Consider the following 17,311-nt stretch of genomic DNA (forward strand, 5'->3'; position numbering starts at 1 on the left):
GCCGTTACCCGAGCACGTGGCAGGGGCGTCAGGGCTGGGGGCGTGGCCTCCCTCAGGCGTTACCTGAGCACGTGGCAGGGGCGTCAGGGCTGGGGCGGGCCTCCTCAGCCGTTACCCGAGCACGTGGCAGGGGCGTCAGGGCTGGGGGCGTGGCCTCCCTCAGGCGTTACCTGAGCACGTGGCAGGGGCGTCAGGGCTGGGGGCGTGGCCTCCCTCAGGCGTTACCCGAGCACGTGGCAGGGGCGTCAGGGCTGGGGGCGTGGCCTCCCACAGCCATTACCCGAGCACGTGGCAGGGGCGTCAGGGCGGGGGGCGTGGCCTCCCTCAGCCATTACCTGTGCCCGTGTCAGGGGCGTCAGGGCTGGGGGCGTGGCCTCCCTCAGCCGTTACCCGAGCACGTGGCAGGGGCGTCAGGGCGGGGGGCGTGGCCTCCCTCAGGCGTTACCTGAGCACGTGGCAGGGGCGGCAGGGCTGGGGGCGTGGCTTCTCTCATCCCGTTACCGGCGCACCTCGCAGGGGCGTCAGGGCTGGGGTCGGTGGAGGCTCGTCCCCACAGAGGCCTGTGCTCCGCCGGGACGTGGTCGCCGGCCGGCACTGGTCTTTCTCTTTTTTGGCCCAGCCTCGCTGCAGACGGGTCAGGCGCCTTCTGCACTTTGTCGGCTGATGACTGACTTCCCACCAGTGCCCGAGGAAAGGGCAGTTTGGTTCACGTCTTGACCTGGATAAAGGCTGCAGCCCGCGTGGACCCATGGCAGGTCCTGTGCTGGCCCAAGCTGCCCACTGCCAGCTCCCTGGGTTCGCTGGCCCTGCGGGGGACGGGGACGTGGGAGGACCCGGGGGTCGGGACATAGACCCCAGCCTACCACCCGCCCAGCATCAAGCATGTTCATTCCAGCCACGGGTTGACCACCTCTAGGCCTATAGCCAGCGAAGTGCTGAGAAGACTTTATGCACAGACATGCAGGCCTGGGAAGTGACGGTCCAGGCGCTGGCCCCGGGACCCTTCTACAAAGCCACCTTCTCAGTAGATCCTGGATTCTGGCTTCAAGGCCAGGACGAGGCCTCCAGCGTGTAAAATCCACATGTCACTCTGCGGCCGGGGACGCCATCCACACGCCCCTGGAGTCCATGTCCTCGCTCATAAGCGTGGTTCACATGTACACACACACGCACGGCTCTCCAGCCGGTGGAGTAAACAGGGGGAGGCAGGCGCAGCGCCCCCAGAGGACGGGTTGTGATGGGGGGATAGACGGAGCTCTGGGAGCAAGGGGCCCAGCCCTGCTCTGGGGGTGGCGCGGGGCCCCTGGCCCGTGGGCGGCGGCCTCTGCTGTCTCAGGCGGGTTCTGACCCCTGGGATCTGCGGCTGGCTTTCTCTATGTGGGTGGGGCACCGGGTGTTAGGTCTTTAATGAGAGGGGAGACGGAGGGGCTGGTTCTCAGGCGGCCAGCACAGTCCACGGGAGACGACTGGTGGTGACGTCAGTTGTCAGGCCAGGGCCGGATGAGGCCCAGAGTCTGCTCCTGCTGCCGTCGCTGCCGCTCCTTGGGGTCTCAGGTGCCCTGGCCCCACTTCCCCCACACCCGGGCAGTGCTGAGTGAGTGGTGCTGGCTAGCGGCAGAGCTCAGCGGGGCTGGGCGGAGGGCCCACCTGCCCTTATATCTGCTGAACAGAACCACATGGAGGCCCTCCGAGGCCCAGGGCCGAACCCACACCCAGAAAGGGCTAAGTTCAGCAGTTCAGTTCAGTCGCTCAGCGGTGTCTGACTCTTTGCGACCCCATGGATCACAGCACGCCAGGCCTCCCTGTCCATCACCAACTCCTAGAGCTTACTGAAACTCATGTCTACTGAGTCGGTGATTCTATCCAACCATCTCATTCTGCCGTCCCCTTCTCCTCCCGCCTTCAATCTTTCCCAGCATCAGGGGCTTTTCAAATGAGTCAGCTTTTTGCATCAGGTGGCCAAAGGATTTGAGCTTCAGCTTCAGCATCAGTCCTTGCGATGAACAGTCAGGACTGATCTCTTTTAGGATGGACTGGTTGGATCTCCTTGCAGTCCAAGGGACTCTCAAGAGTCTTCTCCAACACCACAGTTCAAAAGCATCACTTCTTCAGTGCTCAGCTTTCTTTATGGTCCAACTCTCACATCCATACATGACGACTGGACAAACCATAGCCTTGACTAGATGGACCTTTGTTGGCAAAGTGATGTCTCTGCTTTTTAATATGCTGTCTAGGTTGGTCATAACTTTCTTTCCAAGGAGTAAGCGTCTTTTAATTTCATGGCTGCAATCACCATCTACAGTGATTTTGGAGCCCCCCAAAATAAAGTCTGACACTGTTTCTACTGTTTCCCCATCTATTTGCCATGAAGTGATGGGGCTGGATGCCATGATCTTAGTTTTCTGAATGTTGAATGTCTCTGCTTTTTAATATGCTGTCTAGGTTGGTCATAACTTTCTTTCCAAGGAGTAAGCGTCTTTTAATTTCATGGCTGCAATCACCATCTACAGTGATTTTGGAGCCCCCCAAAATAAAGTCTGACACTGTTTCTACTGTTTCCCCATCTATTTGCCATGAAGTGATGGGGCTGGATGCCATGATCTTAGTTTTCTGAATGTTGAGCTTTAAGCCAATTTTTTCACTCTCCTCTTTCACTTTCATCAAGAGGCTCTTTAGTTCTTCACTTTCTGCCATAAGGGTGGTGTCATCTGCATGTCTGAGGTTATTGATATTTCTCCCGGCAATCTTGATTCCAGCTTGTGCTTCTTCCAGCCCAGCGTTTCTCATGATGTACTCTGCATATAAGTTAAATAAGCAGGGTTACAGTATACAGCCTTGATGTACTCCTTTTCCTATTTGGAACCAGTCTGTTCCATGTCCAGTTCTAACTGTTACTTCCTGACCTGCATACAGATTTCTCAGGGGCCATGTCAGGTGGTCTGGTATTCCCATCTCTTTCAGAATTTTCCTCAATTTATTGTGATCCACACAGTCAAAGGCTTAGGCATAGTCAATAAAGCAGAAATAGATGTTTTTCTGGAACTCTCTTGCTTTTTCCATGATGCAGCGGATGTTGGCAATTTGATCTCTGGTTCCTCTGCCTTTTCTAAAACCAGCTTGAACATCTGGAAGTTCACGGTTCACGTATTGCTGAAGCCTGGCTTGGAGAATTTTCAGCATTGCTTTACTAGCGTGTGAGATGAGTGTAATTGTGCGGTAGTTTGAGCATTCTTTGGCATTGCCTTTCTTGGGGATTGGAATGAAAACTGACCTTTTCCAGTCCTGTGGCCACTGCTGAGTTTTCCAAATTTGCTGGCATATTGAGTACAGCAGTTTCATAGCGTCGTCTTTCAGGATTTGAAATAGCTCAACTGGAATTCCATCACCTCCACTAGCTTTGTTCAGAGTGGTGCTTCTTAAGGCCCACTTGACTTCACATTCCAGGATGTCTGGCTCTAGGTCAGTGATCACACAATCGTGATTATCTGAAAGTGGGTGGTTTTCTGGCAGCCGCTCCCGGAACCCAGAGCCCAGATAGACCTACCGTTGCCGTGTGTTTGAATATCCAAACAAGATGCCTTTGGTTGCTGTGAACAGAGGTGTGAATGTTTAAAACAAGTTCAGTTGGATTTCTGCGTACCTGGGATAGTTGTAAATTCATCCACACGGCATTACGTAATAGAGTACATAAAGCTCTATGGGTCTTTGTGGGATGATTTTTTTTTCTTCCTAGTTCTTACGGATGTAAGAATCCTTGTTATTGAGCACATTCAGATAGAAAGGAGCCGTGCGCCATGTGAATGGCAGCGTTGAGTCTTACGTGATCTTGTGGGTTTCTGATTCTTGTTTAAGCTGTGGCTTCTCAAGGCCGCTGTTGTTCCAGGCAGAATGGAAATTTTATTCCCATTTTGTTTGTGGTAAGATCACGTTCTGGCCATTTAATCTTCTGCTGACAGCTAACTGTTGATAAGGATGAAAGGAAACCAGATACCAGGTTAGGTGTCCCCAATTGAGGCCAGGAAGGCCAGGAATGCAGCCGCCAGCTGACCAGGGGCTCCATCCCCTCTGTTCCCCCCGGGGCTTCTCCTGCCGTCCTGCCTCTCACTGTCCCCCACCTGCCTTTCTTCCTGCGAGACAGGCTGGGTCTTCTCTCTCCCACCTCTGCCCTCATCCTGGATCCTCAGGGGGCACTTTCTGGGTTCCACCAGAGACGTCTCCATCTCAGCTGGAGGAAATGCCAGGGGCACTTTTTCCGCCTCTGGGAGGACCCCCAGCCCCACCTCTAAGTCCCTGCAGGGTGTGGGTGACCGGAAGAAGGAGCAGAGCTGGGGCTGGCCTGGCTCCCCTTCCAGACTGCCCTCCTCTTTCTGCTTCAGAGGGGGCTGCATGGGGGATGCATCAAAGAGCAGAAACCGTAGTTTCAAGCAAGGTGGCTGGGGCACCTGCCTGAGCCCCGTGCCTTCTGCACTCAGGTCCATGAACACACAAGCCTGGGCTTGGCGCCCTGCACGGGGGTAGTGGGCCTGGGGCGACTTGGGGGCTCAGGCTGTTCTGAGAGCGAGGAGGTGAGAGCTCTCTGCTGCGGCTTCCACAGGAACGGGGACCAAGAGCAGAGAGCAGAGATCCTCCTGCTCGTGGAGAGATTTTTTCAAGTCTTAGCAGAATGAGCAGGACAGAACGTCAGGTGCAAATTATGGCCTCACCTAAAAGCTGGTGAAATAGGTCCGTGACATTTCACAGCTCGAAGACTCAATTTTTACTCCTGAGTCGTATCCGATTTTATTTCAGAATGCACGATTGGGCTCAAAGCAGACAGGGCTGCCCATCACAGGGTTTAGGTGGGCCGTGGCCCAAGAGGACCCGCAGGTTTCTTTGGAAAACACAGATTTAGAAAACATTTTAACAACCATACGGACTTGGGTTGAGAGTAAATACCCCAGGTTGCGGCCTTCACGCTGCTGTGCAGTGCCGACGCTGCTGTGTGTCACAGACGTTACGGTGCGGGCCAGCTGGTGTGTGCATTACAGGTGTCACTGTGCTACTGAAGTGTTACAGGTTTAGGGGTTTGTTGTGTTACTTCGTTTCAACTTCTCTGTACTGCTTGTAACGGCAGTCCTATTTCCTCAAATCTGATGGTATTGAATTCACTAACTGTGGTGGTAGGTGAGAAAACAGGACATTATACACTGCCCTTAAAAGCTGAGCGCTGTGTGTGCGTTAGAACAGGGCTGCCTGCATCCCGCTCCCTGCATGAGACCCTCCTTGCCTGTCTCTATTTCCACCTTTTCTGTAAGAAGCACTCATTGCTTTGCTGTTGGAAAAAGAGATAAAAGCAATGGAAATAAAGTATCTGGATTTTTTTTTTTTGCAGCTTTAAGAATGTTAAATTAATTTTCCACTAATGATGTTCATTCTGTTTTTTATTTTTGCTGATAAAATTTTCTTAGCCAACTCGAACTCAGCTTTTCCAGTTAACAGTTTTATAACTTTACACACGGTCTGCACAACTAACCAGAAATATAGCTGCAACTGTCCTTTGAAATCTCAGGGGTGACAGAGCCTTCAGCGGGGTCCCACCTTCACACTGTGTGTGCTGGGCTCTGGGGAGCGGGGAGTCGGAGAAAGAGGAGCCCCCCAATTAGGTTCTTGGAAGCTTCTCCAAGGAGGTTGTCTGGGGACCGTCTGGTGGGCTTTGAGTCAGCACTTAGCCCTTGAGCACAGGTGGCTCAAAGGCCAGTGTTTTAGAACAGAATGAATATTAAGGGCCGAGGGAGGCTTAAAACATTGCTGTTGGTTTTAACAGAAAAGACTTGTGTTGACAGCCCAAGCCTGATCTGACTACAAATGTGTTATAATTGAACATTGTGGGCCGCGTCTTGTCACGTGATTGGCGGGGCCCAGAGGCCTGTGGCCAAGGTCTGTCCTCCTGATGCACCAGATAATTCAGTGATCCTCTGCCCCAGGTGTTTAAACTTGGAGAGAGGCAATTTGAAAACGCAAATAAATATAAAAGTCTGTCCTTTTTTTTAAGTATAAAATTATCCCATTTATTACTTTGTCTTGAAACACTATTAAAATGTCAGAGATTAATTAACATGTAGGCTGTAGGAATAATCTTATTTATTCTTGATGCAGAATAAACATTTCCATTCCACCTTTAGGAATTCGCCCCAGGAACTGATGGTCCACATGCGCAAAGATGGCCAGACGAAAGTGTTCCCTCGTTTACAGTAACTGCAGGTGGAGGACAGCCTTTAAAATCGTGAATCCCTGTGTTACGCACCTATAATACAGTAACTACAGGTGGAGGACAGCCTTTAAAGTCGTGAATCCCTGTGTTACGCACCTATAACCTATATAATACTGTATAGCAGTACTTCAAAATAAAACAAAAATGAAACGTTCCCTGCAGCGTTGTTGACTGCAGTAAAGAAAGCAGCTTCACTCTGTGAACCGGTACATTACTGACAGTTTGTGCAAAGGAGTACAGTGCAGACCTTTAGCGAGAGGATGTAGATTCAGGCTTATTGATGTGAAAAGAAGTTCATACTGTATTAGGTGGAAAAAGCACGTTACAAACTGCATCTGACACGATCCTGTTTTTCGTACATATGCCTTTGTATTCATATAAATACAAATTCATACAAATGGATTCATATAAATATATGCATAGAAAAAATGTGGAAAAGCATACAAAGAAGTGTTAACTAGTGATTACCTCTGGATGTCAAGGTTGTGGGTTATTGTTATTTTCATCTGTTTGTCTTGTGCTAAAAAGTTTTATACTGATCATGTATTGCTTTTGTAATCTGAAGAAAAGTATAAAGCTTTTGCCGTTAAGGCAAGTTAAAACAAGCAGCAGAGCTCAGGACATTTTCTGCTATTACTGAGAGGAGACACTTGGTGGGAGGGGAGAGGTCCTAGTGTGACGAGACGAGCTTCCTGCCTGCGCTGCGGCTGCTCTGTGGTCTGATAAAGAGGCCCCCCCCCCACCGTCCCGAGCATCCTGCAATGCGTTTACCGTCCCTGGGGGGGCCAGCAGAGAGGCAGGTGCAGGCCATGAGTGAGAACCCCCCACTGCCCCCTACCCCCTACCCTGCACAGGCCCGGGAGCGCGTGGCCCACGGCTGCTGCAGAATGTAAATCCATTCTGATCTGCGGTCACAGACAGAAGGCAGTGTGAGCTGAGAGCGAGGCATGGAGGGCCAGTGCTGCAAGGAGGCCGGTTAGCTGTGGTCAGGGTCCCCTGTCTCCAGACCCTCCCCAGAGGCTGTTGCCCAGAGTTAGGCTCGCATGAGCAGAGGGAGGAGTCTGTCCCGAGGACCCCAGGAGAGGCAGCCCCTCCCTGAGAGGAGCTGCAGGTTGACCTTCCAGGGCAGGTCTGACTCAGTTGGGTTCAGTAGTCCTGGGCAGTGTGACCCGCGGTCTGGAGTGCGGGGAACTGTTGGACAAGTGATGGCGGCAGACAGACGTGACCTGGCCCCCGCCCCAGACCACGGCGTCCTGAGCCTGCGGGACCCGGGCCTCTGGCGCCCAGGACATCAGGCCTACAGGTGCCGCTTAAGACGACGACAAGCGTGTCGTGGCCAAGGTGTGACCCAGTTTTCACGTGAGGAGGGGGGAGAGACTGGCTGCACGCCCAGGTCACACAGCTGGTGCCACACCTGGGGAGCGAGTTCTGAGCCGGTTCCCCGACCCCAGTGGGGTCCCGACCCGGGGTCAGGACTCTGGGCCGCGGCGGCCCCAGGCCCTGGGCCCTGCCGTGGGCGCCATCCTCACCACCCTCGGGTTCCAGCGTTCAGCCGTGTGTTAGAAAGTCGCTCAGTCCTGTCCGACTCTTTGTGACCCCATGGGCTATACAGTCCATGGAATTCTCCAGGCCAGAATACTGGAGTGGGGAGCCATGCCCTCCTCCAGGGGATCTTCCCAAGCCAGGGATCGAACCCAGGTCCCCCTCATTGCAGGTGGATTCCTTACCAGCTGAGCCACCAGGGCAGCCCCGAGCGACTCCCAAACTCACTGTGAAAGTGCAGCCTGCACAGTTCCAGTTTTTATAAAAGACACAGCTCTGCCCTAGGCCGTGGGAGCCGCATCTGGGGGACTGGGGCTCAGGCTTTCTGCTGCATCCCCAGGGGTCCCTCCCTGCCCTGAGGTGCCCGCTCCCCGGGAAGCTGCCCGGGCTGCCCCCTGGGTCTCAGTGAGCCCAGCACCCACCCCAGCCTCCGCAGAGGTCAGCGTGCTGTGGGGCCTCCAACCTCGTCCTCACAGGCCCACCTGAGTCCCCTCAGGAGGTGAGGCTGAGTGAGAGGGCACTCCCCACCCAGGAAATTCCAGGGGCTCCTGAAGCGTGTGAGCCTGGACAGAGAAGCCCGCCGAATCCGCCTCTGTGGGTTTGTTTCCAGAACCCTCCGCCCTCCTTTCCCCGCCCCCTGCCCCCTCCCCCAGGCTTCCAGCCGCGTCTGTCTGTCCTTCTCCGGCCACACCTGCTGCTCCTGCCACCTCCTGGCATCCGGGTGGGCATCTGGTCAGCGCCTTGTGGTCGGTCAGGGCCCTTCCCTGCCGGCCAGCCACACCGCTCCTGGTGGAGAGCTTGGCCTCCACCCCGCTTCCACCCTTGGGAGTCCGTGCTCAGCCTGTTTCAGAACCTCAGAGACAAGGTGCGGGCAGTTTTCTCCTCTGTGTGAAGTTAGGACACAGGGCGGCTCTGGCGAAGGAGCTCAGACAGTCTGGGCCCAGTTCGTGGGGGTGGAGGTGGGCTCCTGCACTCGGCCAGCCTGTTCTCCGGCCCCGCAGAGCGTTCCAGAATGCAGCCCGTTCCTGACTCTGCCCATGTTGCCAAGTCCCGGGAGCACCCTCTGCTCCAGCCGTGAGCCCGAGTCCAGGCGTCACCTGGCCTCCTGACGCTCCGGCTACAGAGGCTCCCACGCCCCCTCCTCGGGTTCACGTAAATTGCTGGAGCTCGCACAGAGCTCAGAACCCTTTACTAACTAAATCACTAGTTATTATAAAAGTATACAGCTCAGTGTGACCAAGCACGGGCTGTGAGCCTGCGCCACAGTCACCCAGACTCAGAGAGCAGGTGTTTGCAACGAAGTCCGGGTTTTCTGCAGGCGCCAGGCTGGGGCACAAGCCTCAGATCCACTTTCTCTGGGCGCGGAGGTGGGGTTTTCTTTTAGGGGAAAAACAGAGAGACCGCGATAAGCCATCATCTAGAAACATTGCTTAATCTCAGTTCTGGGGCTCAGGATGCCCCTGGTTTATGATTCTCGGGCCAGGTGGTCCTGGCTTGGGGGTCTGTTCACTCATCTGCCCTGGAGAGACAGCCTGAGTTTTCAGGTGATGGTCTGTGACGGCGGTTTTAGTTCATTAGCAGTGTTATCAACGGCAGTGGTCTCAGTCACCAGACCCGGTGGATTAGCATTCGTGAGCACAGAACTGAGGTCAGAGGGCATGAGGTGGAAGAACGTTCCGGAGGGAGAGGTGATCCATAAGCTCAGTAAGGGAACAAGGTTGCATCAGGAAGAGCGGATGGAAGAGCCGCCTGGAGAGGCGGGTAGGGCCAGGAGAGGGAGGGGCGGGGGCGGGGTCCACACCACCGGTGTCCCCACCTCCGCCTGCTCACGCAACAGCAGCCCGCAGGTTCTCCAAGCCCCTGCCTTTGGGGTTTCTGTGGAGGCCTGAGGTTGGGAAATCTTATGGAAAACTTCGGACACATTGTAAAGTTTCACTCAATTGACACCTTTAAAACTCCTGCATGCGGACTGTGAATTCTCTAAAGTAACTCAGTGTTGTAGGTGTCGTTGTTGTGGTTACTCGGTCGTGTCCACCTCTTTGGGACCCCATGGACCGCAGCACGCCAGGCCTCCCTGTCCTTCACCATCTCCCGGAGCTTGCTCAAACTCATGTCCATCGAGTCGGTGATGCCATCCATCCTCTGTCGCCCCTTCCCCTCCCGCCTTCAGTCTTTACCTGCATCAGGGTGGTGGTGGTCTCTGTTTCTGGTGATAACTTGCTGCTCTGTTTTCAGCGAGTTCAGCTGCATTTTTTACTTTATTCCACCAATAATTAAGGAGCACCCACTGGACCAAGAGTCATGTTAGCTGCTGGGAACGCAGGAGAAACCAGGCGACAGAAAGAACTGGTCTCTTCCTGTAGGGATTGAAAATCTGGCACCGGGGCACAGTCCTGTTCTCTGACAGGAAGGACTCTTGCGGGGGTCGGGGTGTGAGGGTCTCTCTGCGGGGTCCTGCCTGGCCGGCAGTCAGTTTCCTCCAGGGCGGCTGGGTGGGGTGAGGGGGCTTCTTCTCCCCCAGTTCACGTTTCCAGAAGGAAGCTCCGGGCCAGGCAGCCTCCCTGGGCCCAGCTGCAGGGCTGGGGGCATCTGCTAGGCGTGAGCCCACACTTCTTGTGTACTTTGCACAAGTGACTTGTCTCCGTGACTCACAACTGGAATGAGTAGTGGTTCCACTCAGGGTTCCTGCGACGGCCCCTCTCTGACCAGGGTCAGCAGGCTTTTTTGGAAAAGGGCTTACGATCTTTGGGCTGAGGGGGCCCCAATGTTCACAGTGTAACTGCCCCGGGCTCGCGGGGCTCCTTGCTCAGAGGCGTCGACCGCTCTGCCGGCCGGCGGGAGGGTGGCCGGGGGCGGCGCGTGGTGGGGACTGGCTGTGCACAGTGAGGCTGCGGGACCACGCTGGGCCCTGCATCGTCCCGGCCCGTGAAGCTGGTGACCCCCGCCCCACACCCACTCGGCTCTGTCTCGCTGTCGGTCTCCACGCAGCTTTAACTAAAAACACTGCTCATCGCTTGTCTCCAGTGCCGTGTTCTCTGTGTTTTTATCTCCATGGCTTCGCTGACGGGTTGCATTTCCTGGATGAATAGACACACGTGACTCAAGGTGCTGACGTGAAAGAAGATCATGGGGTGAAAACCTGTCTGCCTGACCCGTCCCCGCTCTGGCCACTCAGGGCCGGCGAGCACAAAGGGTGGGCAGAGCAGGCCTCCGCGCTGGCAGTGTCGGGTGCTGCCTGTCCTCCTGGATTCCCAGCCAGGGCTTGTCCCTCCTGAAGCCCCGAGCAGGGCCCAGCGGCCCGAGAACCCGGGTGACAGAGCCTGAGGGTGGGCGCCAGCCTTGGCCGTGTCGTCCAGGGGCTTGGGCCGCGGGGACCCCAGTCTCTGTCTGAGCAGCCCTTCCGGGGCTGCTGCGGCATCACAGTTTGGAAACCACTCTGTACGGCTCACGGGTCACCCAGTTCACACTTCACCCACGCCACGAGGGTTTATTAGGGCGGGGCGCTGCTCACAGGGGTCCGCCGGCCGCGTTGCCTGCCCCGTCGGGGCCTCGGTCTGCGGTGACCGCACGGACGGCCTCCTCGGGTGCCTGCTGTTCCTAGTCTCCGGCTATCTTTAGCTGCTGCCTGCAGGCCTCCACCTCACAGGATCAGGAGACGGTGCGGCTGCCTCCCAGGCCCCGCGAGCCGAGAGGGTGGCAGCTGCCGCCAGCTGTCAGCGATGAATCTGAATTGTCGCACGTTGGGAAAAACAGTCACCCTCGAGTGGCTCCTGAGTGTGAACTGGCGGATCCTTTAGGTGAACCGTAGTCCATGCTACTCCCCCGGCCAGTTCACACTTGAGACAGCCCAGCCTGACTCCAGTTACACACGGGGGTCTCCGGGGGAGGCGTGCAGGGCCACCTGCCGCCTGGTCTGTTTCCGGGCTGCATGCCCCCAGCCCTGCGAAGACAAAGTCATCTTCACGGGAGGGAAGGTCGCCCACCTTGGCAGCCTGACTGTGGATGGGGGCCGTGGGTCCGTCCCGGTCATCCCCTGCCCAGGGCGGCAGGACCCCGCGGGGGGAGTGGGAGACTCCGGCTCAGGGCCGGTCTGCCGGCCCCGCGTCAGCAGCGAGTTCTGTGGTCTTCGTGTGCAGAGTTCAGGCCGTCCCCCAGAGCCCCGGGTTGGGGGGAGAGGCATTGCTGGGCGTGTCCCGGGCGGCAGGTCTCTCCTGAAGTCGGAGAGCACGCTTGGAGCAGAGCCACACGACGCTCAGCCTCAGCAGGCTCCACGCCGGTGCCACGATTGAAGGGTGACATCCATGCGCTCACCCTCGAGAGAGGTGGGAGTCGGTCCCTCACCGTGTCTCTGTGATAAAGTAGCGGGCGGGGACATGGAGGGTGGACGCAGAGAAGACAGGCGCCCTGTGCCAGTGTGGGGTGGGGGCTGCAGAGGGGGTTACAGAGGTGGGCTCCCAGGGAGAAGGCAGCTGGGGCCCCCACACCAGACCTTGGAGCCGGAGAGGGTGGGGGCGGGGTGGGCTGGGCCAGCCAGGTCTGGGGAAGGAGAGTGGCCTGCGGGTGCCCAGGTGCCAGGGAAGCCCTGGGGGAGAAGCGCCTGGAGGGGGAGGCGGCCGGCCCGGGGTGGTCCCTGGGTGTGCCGCGTCACCCCCCAACAGGCACCGACGGGGTATTCCTGCTGCAGCGGAGCCTGCCACTGCTGGGAGGGTGGGTCTGCCCTTTCCTGTCCTAGCCTGTCGGCCGGGGTGCGTCTGTGCTGTGTGTAACCGGTGCCCTAACCAGGCTCCTGCAGGTGAGTGGGGGGAGGAGGGGTTGTTAGGACCCCCAGACCGTCTGACCAGTCTGCTGGTGCACAGGCTTTATTTGGAGGAATGCCAACTTGAACATCTTTGCTGCTGCCGCTGCTGCTGCTCAGTCGCTTCAGTCGTGTCTGACTCTGTGCGACCCCACCAGGCTCCCCGCCCCTGGGATTCTCCAGGCAAGAACACTGCTGCTGCTGCCGCTGCTGCTGCTAAGTCGCTTCAGTCATGTCTGACTCTGTGCGACCCCACCAGGCTCCCCGCCCCTGGGATTCTCCAGGCAAGAACACTGGAGTGGGTTGCCATTTCCCTCTCCAGTGCATGAAAGTGAAAAGTGAAAGTGAAGTCGCTCAGTCGTGTCCGACCCTAGCAACGCCATAGACTGCAGCCTACCAGGCTCCTCCGTCCATGGGTTTTAAGTTAGAACAAATTCTGACTGATCGGTCAAAGAGCACAAACACTTTGCGTAAAACAAGAACAAACACAAAATTTAAAAAAAGCCGTGTGTTGCCCTGAGTCTCCCTGAGTCCTGAGTCTCTCGCGGCCTCCTCCCCTCCCCGTGTTACTCTGTGCCTCTTCTGCCCTCGGTGTTTTAAACGGAGAAGAACCAGCGCTTACACGTCAGTTTACGGGCTCGTCTGCCTTAGCCTGATTAGAGTTTCTGTTTGATTCTGGGGGCAGATGCTCAAGTGATCGACACGTGAGTGCCACTTATCAGTGAGACCAGGGCTGCTGCACAGGTTTCCCCGTTTCTTCCTAAAATGTGCTAAGTCTGAGGACTTCCCTGTGCAGTCCAGTGCTGAAGACGCCTCGCTTTCACTGCAGGGGCACGAGTTCAGTCCCTGGTCAGGGAACTACGATCCCAAATGCTGTGTGGTGCAGCCAAAAAAAATAACAAATTAAAATGTGTTCGTCTGTGCATACAGGCAGAGTTTACAAGATCTGAGCACTATATTGTGTGCGTCCAGGCTGGACTGAAATAGGTTTGTCCTCAAGGAGTTTGTAGTAACGGAAAGTTGAAGATGGAAGTAAGATTTCTTGTCTTTGTTTTTAACCTGCAGACGAAAACCTGGGCAGAAATCAGATTTTCAGGTTGGGAGTCTCAGCCATCAGTGGTGAGTCCACCCTCAGGCCATTGGGACAGCCAGACTGAGGCTGTATTGGCCTGAAAGGAAATTTACTAACGAGACAGCGTCGGCCGCCAGCGTGACTCTCAGGGTCGTTCCCCTCCCCTAACTGTGCAGATTTCAGGGTGGACTAACTCAACGGCTTGGGCCGCCAGCGTGACAGAGGAGTTCAGCACCGCCTCTCAGGGTCGTCCGCCTTCCCTAACTGCAGATTTCAGGGTGCAGAGCGACAGCAGCCCGGCTCTTTGTGGGTGGTGCTTTGTTTTTCTTGCCACAACAAAAACTCCCCTGTCTCGGGCCGCTGGCACCCGCTGCCCCGGGGCTGTGGGAGCGTCGCCCCGGGGTCAACGGCCAGCGGGTCTGCAACTGCGTGTTGCTATCAGCATCCCCCAGGCCCCAGAGTGCAGTGGAGTGCTGCCCGAGGAAGAAGACCTGCTGACGCGATCTGGCCCTCCTCCTTCAGGAAGGCTTCGGAGCAGCGGGTACCATTACATGCAACGAAAAGCAGGACACTTGAGAAGGAAAATGTCAGCAGACAGCCGCCGGCGTTAGCTCTGTTTTCTTGCAATTAAACTAAAGAGTGGAAATGTCCATCCGGTCCGGTGAGACACTGTGCACGTTCATCGGGCAAAGCGAGCTCTTCATTCTGGGGAGAATGGATGACACAAGGACCCAGGGAGGCTGGTCGGCTTCAGCTGCGGTTTTGCTGATGCTCCCGAAACGCTCAGGTTGAGCTGTTCTTCTTTGAGCAACAGTTGATCCCACTGAGAGTCGCACAGGTCTGGTTCCCTCAGTGTGACCGGCAGTCTCTGTGTGACACTTTTGCACAAGGCTCAAATTAGAGAACCCGCGGTCGTTGTTTAAGGTTTTCGACGGCGAGACTTTGATGACCGGGAAGCGTGCCGTCAGACATGGGCACACTACTGGAGTCAGTTCTGGCTGAGCCAGCGGTTCAGGTTGTAGGGAAAGCCAGTCTTCACCTTTAAACCCCATTTTGTGCTTGTGTGGAAAGTGGCCGTTATAGTCATGATACCGATACTACTCCTAATGAGTCAGACTGAACCCGGCCTCCAATGAGGGGGTGGAATTTTGCCGCCTGCCTCTTTCAAGTAAGAAATGCCTTCCTGTTTGGCAAGAAAGTTTGTAAAAGAGCCAGAAACGTTGCCGTTTTTGACCTGACCTGGGTGGTCTGGCAGGTGTGATTTGAGTGTTTTTTCCGTGTTGACTGATCACGCTGTTCCTGAGTGATTTCAGGGATGGTTTCTGTGTTTGCTGGTTGGTCCCTCTCTGACTCTCCCAGTTTGGTGACCCCGAGACACATCTTATGAAAATGGTGGAGCTTCACTGTGGTTAATAAGTTACAGGTGCTGCCTCCGGGCACCCTCACACCCCCGCCCGCAGCCCAGCCCAGCCCAGCCCGCCCCGTCCAGTGACCTCTGCTCCAACGCTCACCGAACCACAGTCGCCTCTGCTGGCTTTTGCTGGGAACGTGTTTTGAGGCGCCTGCCCTGTCCACCCTGTGGTCATCTTGGCATGCAGGGTGCAGTGCAGTGGGTCCTTGTGTGCTTGGCTGTCGTTCCAGCTGTGACCGCAGGAACCATTTTAATATAAATCCCGCACACTGACCACAGGACACACAGGGGCCACCCTTTGCTTTTCCAGATGTGCTTCTAGCTTTAAAGGAAACTGAACCACTTTAGGATGATTTTCAGAGCAGTCAGCTGTGGCCCCAGATGGAGCCCAAGTGAAAACTCTTAAAAATGAGGAAATTGTGTCTGAAAAAGTCATCCTATATTGCAGTATTTCAAACCAAGTAGATGGAACGTGATGAACTATACCTCTGGTGGTTTATCAGGACAGAAAAAAGCAGAGGGAACCTGGAGGCAGGGTGTGGGGGGTGACGGAGGGTCTCTCCCGGCCCCCCAGTTCTCCCTTCCATCCGTGGGTTACCGCGGTGATGGGAGTCAAGCTTTGATCGTTGCTGGGAGGTGAGGCCGAGGTCGCGCCGGACAGAGGTGGGGGCCGCCACTGCCTGGTGCGACCTCGCCGGCGGGCCTCCTGTCTGATGTCCGCGAGCTGTCCGTCATCCTCGAGCTGTCCGTCAGAGGGGACATCCTCCAGGCTGAGGTGGTGCGGGCAGTGCTGAGTCCCCCGCCATGTGCAGCCCTCCAGCACCCCGCCCGCCTACTTGGTCTGGGCGGGGCACCCTGCCTCTGGACACAGTGGACAGGCTCCCTGCCCTCTGCAGGTTCCTGTTTCCCTCCTTAGCTAAAGAAAGCCAAAACGAGCTTTTCCACAGCGCTGGCTTTGGCTCGCTTCTGTTGTCCTTTTCTGTACCGCGTGAGGTGCTCCTGTGAACCCGCGTGGAAGCTTGCAGCCCCCAGACTCCAGGTCCAGTCCTGCCCCCTGGACTAAGCGCGAGCTGAGTGGTTCAGCCCAGTGATCAGACGTAAATCCATCTGTAAGTAACAGGCTGGGGATTCTGGTTCTGTGTCGTGAGACCGCCGTGTGTCCTGGAGGGTGGGGGAGGTGCGGGAAGCTCTCTGGAGAGCCGACAGAGGAAGCCAGTCCCTGCCGTGTGCTGATGAGGGTGTGGAGGTGACCGAGGACAAGGGTGTGGATGGGATGGTTCACCTCAGGAGCTCTTTAAAGCTTCAGCATAAATGGATTCTTGAGGGAGACCGTCGGGGATAAAAGGAGAACCCTGACCCCTGTCCTGATGGGGCCGGGAGAGAGTGGACAGTGAGGTGATGGGCCCTGACCCCCGTCCTGATGGGGGATGAGAGAGAGTGGACAGTGAGGTGATGGGCCCTGAGCCCCGTCCTGATGGAGGATGAGAGAGAGTGGACAGTGAGGTGATGGGCCCTGACCCCCGTCCTGATGGAGGATGAGGGAGAGTGGACAGTGGGGTGATGGGCCCTGACCCCCGTCCTGATGGAGGATGAGAGAGAGTGGACAGTGAGGTGATGGGCCCTGAGCCCCGTCCTGATGGAGGATGAGAGAGAGTGGACAGTGAGGTGATGGGCCCTGACCCCCGTCCTGATGGGGAATGAGAGAGAGTGGACAGTGAGGTGATGGGCCCTGAGCCCTGTCCTGATGGAGGATGAGAGAGAGTGGACAGTGAGTTGATGGGCCCTGACCCCCGTCCTGATGGGGAATGAGAGAGAGTGGACAGTGAGGTGATGGGCCCTGAGCCCCGTCCTGATGGGGGATGAGAGAGAGTGGACAGTGAGGTGATGGGCCCTGAGCCCTGTCCTGATGGAGGATGAGAGAGAGTGGACAGTGAGGTGATGGGCCCTGACCCCCGTTCTGATGGGGGATGAGGGAGAGTGGACAGTGAGGTGATGGGCCCTGACCCCCGTCCTGATGGAGGATGAGAGAGAGTGGACAGTGAGGTGATGGGCCCTGAGCCCCGTCCTGATGGGGGATGAGAGAGAGTGGACAGTGGGGTGATGGGCCCTGACCCTCGTCCTGATGGAGGATGAGGGAGAGTGGACAGTGGGGTGATGGGCCCTGACCCCCGTCCTGATGGGGGATGAGAGAGAGTGGACAGTGAGGTGATGGGCCCTGTGCCCTGTCCTGATGGAGGATGA

The 17,311-nt window shown here is 56.5% G+C and overlaps 1 protein-coding gene and 1 long non-coding RNA gene across 3 annotated transcripts in view; both read left to right on the forward strand.

The window, feature by feature from the left end:
• ATP11A (ATPase phospholipid transporting 11A) overlaps positions 1-17,311 on the forward strand; it is a 103,680-nt gene that overhangs the window by 14,963 nt on the left and 71,406 nt on the right. The window lies entirely within an intron of this gene.
• On the forward strand, positions 117-8,076 carry LOC133258632 (uncharacterized). Of its 2 annotated transcripts, none has more exons than XR_009740121.1 (2): positions 117-1,186; positions 6,162-8,076. It is a non-coding gene; the product is annotated as an uncharacterized LOC133258632 (long non-coding RNA). The 2 variants fall into 2 exon arrangements; XR_009740120.1 differs by having other exon boundaries at positions 117-755.

The sequence above is a fragment of the Bos javanicus genome, chromosome 12 (assembly GCF_032452875.1).
Source record: "Bos javanicus breed banteng chromosome 12, ARS-OSU_banteng_1.0, whole genome shotgun sequence".
NCBI classification, from domain to species: domain Eukaryota; kingdom Metazoa; phylum Chordata; class Mammalia; order Artiodactyla; family Bovidae; genus Bos; species Bos javanicus.